Raw genomic sequence first — 3,322 nt, 5'->3', positions numbered from 1 at the left:
TCCAAAGTTAAGGGATTTAGCACTTTTCTTTTTTTTTTTTTCCACTTTATTCTTAGTTTTAGGCTTCCCTTGTGGCTCAGCTTGTAAAGAATCCACCTGCAATGCAGGAGACCTGGGTTCAACCCTTGGGTTGGGAAGATCCCCTGGAGAAGGGAAAGGCTACCCACTCCAGTGTTCTGGCCTGAAGAAGTCCACTGACTGTATAGTCCATAGGGTCGCAAAGAGGTGGACATGACTGAGCGACTTTCACTTATTTTTTAAATGTGTTTTTAATTGGGGAATATTGCTTTACAATGTTGTGTTGGTTTCTGATGTACCACAATGCAAATCAGCCGTAATTAAACATATATCACCTCCCTTTTGAGTCTCCCTTCCTTTCCCCACTCTCTCCCCCCTGTATCATCACAGACGGCTAGGCTGGGCTCCCCGTGTTACACAGCAGCTTCTCACAAGCTGTCTGTTTTACTTATGGTGGTGTATATCTGCCGATGCTACTTTCTCCATTCACCCCACTCTCTCCTTCCCCACTGCGTCCACAAGTCAATTCTTTACGTCTGAGTCTCCATTCCTTCCCTGCAAATAGGTTCATCAATAACATTTTTCTAGATTCCATATATATGCATTAGTATACGTTATTTTTTTTTCTGACTTACTTCACTCTGTATAGGTTACTTCAGCCTGTATAGGCTCTAGATTCATCCACCTCAGTAGAACTGACCCAGATCTGTTCTTTTTCATGGCAGAGTAATATTCCATTGTGGGCTTCCCGGGTGGCACAAGTAGTAAAGAACCTGCCTGCCAATGCAGGAGACATAAGAAGGAGCGAGTTCAAACCACGGATTGGGAAGTTCCCCTAGAGGAGGGTATAGCAACCCACTCCATTATTCTTGCCTGGAGAATCCCTTGGACAGAGGAGCATAAGCAGGCTACAATCCAAAAGGATGACAAAGAGCCAAACACAACTGAAGCAACTTGGCACACGCACAATATTCCATTGTATATATGTACCACATCTTCTTTATCCATTCATCTATTGGTGGACATCTAAGTTGCTTCCATGTCCTAGCTATTGTAAATAGTGCTGCTATGAACCTTGGGGTACCTGTGTCTTTTTCAGTTATGGTTTTCTCAGGGTATATGCCCAGTAGTGGGATTGCTGGTAGTTCTAGTCCTATTTTTTTTAAGGAATGTCCTCTCTAGTCTCCACAGCAGCTGTACCAATTTATATTCCCACCAACTGTGCAAGAAGGTTCCCATTTATCCACATCCTCTCCAGCATTTATTGTTTGTAGATTTTTTTGGTGATGGCCATTCTGATTGGTGTGAGGTAATACCTCATTGTAGTTTTGATTTGTATTTCTCTAATAATGAGCGATGTTAAGCCTCTTTTCTTATGTTTACTGTCCATCTGCATGTATTCTTTGGAGAAATGTCTGTTTAGATCTTCTACCCTTCCTTTTTTTTTTTTTTGGTTGGGCTGTTTGTTTTTCTGATATTGAAAAACAAATATGAGCTGCTTATACATTTTGGAGATTAATCCTTTGTCAGTTGTTTCATTTGCAATTATTTTCTCCCATTCTGACGGTTGTCTTTTAATCTTGTTTATTGCTTCTTTTGCTATGCAGAAGATTTAAAGTTTAATTAGGTCTCATTTGTTAATTTTTGTTCTTATTTCCATTACTCTAAGAGGTGGGCTAAAAAGAATCTTGTTGTGATTTATGTCAGAGTGTGATTTATGTCAAACAAACACTGTGTATGTTTTCCTCTAAGAGCTTTACAGTTTCTGGCTTTACATTTAAGTCTTTAATCCATTCTGAGTTTATTTTTAATGTATGTTGTTAGGAAATGTTCTACTTTCATTCTTTTACATATAACTGTCCAATTTTCCCAGCACCACTTATTGACGAGGTTATCTCTTCTCCATTGTATATACTTGCCTCCTTTGTCAAAGATAATGTGCCCATGTGCGTGCTAAGTCACTTCAGTCATGTCTGACTGTTTGTGACCCTATGGACTGTAGCCCACCAGTCTCCTATACTCATGTGATTCTCCAGGCAAGAATACTGAAATGGATTGCCATGCCCTTTTCAAAGGGATCTTTACCACCCAGGGGTCGAACCCACATCTCCTGCATTGGCAGGTGGGCTCGTTACCACTAGCACCAGCTGGGAAGCCCTAGGTGCCCAAAGGTGTGTGTTTATCTCTGGTCTTTCTATCTTGTTCTATTGGTCTGTATGAATGGTTTTGTGCCAGTACAATACTGTCTTAATGACTGTAGCTTTATAGATTTGTAGCATAGTCTGAGGTCAGGAAGGTTGATTCCTCCAGCTCCGTTTTTCTCTCTCAGAATTGTTTTGTCTATTTGGGGTCTTCTGTGTTTCCATACAAATTGTGAAGTTTTTTGTTCTTAGTCTTTGAAAAATACCATTGGTAGTTTGATAGGGATTGTATTGAATCTGCAGATTGCTTTGGGTAATATAGTCATTTTTGCAATATTGATCTTCCAATCCAGGAACATGGTATATCTCTCCATCTGTTTGTGTCATCTTTGACTTCTTTTATCAGTGTCTTATAGTTTTCTGCATACAGGTCTTTGTTTCTTTAGGCAGGTTTATTCCTAAGTATTTTATTCTTTGTGTTGAAATGGTGAATGGGACATTTTTCCTTCTCTTTCTGATTTTTCATTGTTAGTGTGTAGGAATGCAAGGGATTTCCTATGTATTAATTTTATATCCTGAGACCTTACTATATTCATTGATTAGCTCTAGTAATTTTATGGTGGCCTCTTCAGGGTTTTCTACATGCAATATGTCATCTGCAGAGTGAGAGTTTTACTTCTTTTCCAATCTGGATTCCCTTTATTTCTTTTTCTTCTCTGATTGTCATTGCTAGGACTTCCAAAACTACATTGAATAATAGTAGTGAGAGTGGGAAGTCATGTCTTGTTCCTGATCTTAGAGGAAATGCTTTCAAACTTTCACCATTGAGAATAATGTTTGCTGTAGTTTTATTGTATATGGCCTTTATTATGTTGAAGTATTTTCCTTCTATGCCTACTTTCTGGAGTAGGTGTTGAACATCATAACATCATAAATCAGTGCTGAATTTTGTTAAAAGCTTTCTCTGCATCTATTGAGATGATCATAGGGTTTTTATCTTTCAATTTGTTATATCACATTGATTGATTTGCATATATTGAAGAATCCTTGCATCCCTGGGATAAATTTCACTTTATCATGATGCATGATCCTTTTAATATGCTGTTGGTTTCTGTTTGCTAGAATTTTGTTGAAGATTTTTGCAACTGTGTTCATCAGTGATA

The sequence above is a fragment of the Cervus elaphus genome, chromosome 5, assembly GCF_910594005.1.
Source record: "Cervus elaphus chromosome 5, mCerEla1.1, whole genome shotgun sequence".
In the NCBI taxonomy this organism is placed as follows: Eukaryota; Metazoa; Chordata; class Mammalia; order Artiodactyla; family Cervidae; genus Cervus; species Cervus elaphus.
This window is presented reverse-complemented; position numbering follows the sequence as displayed.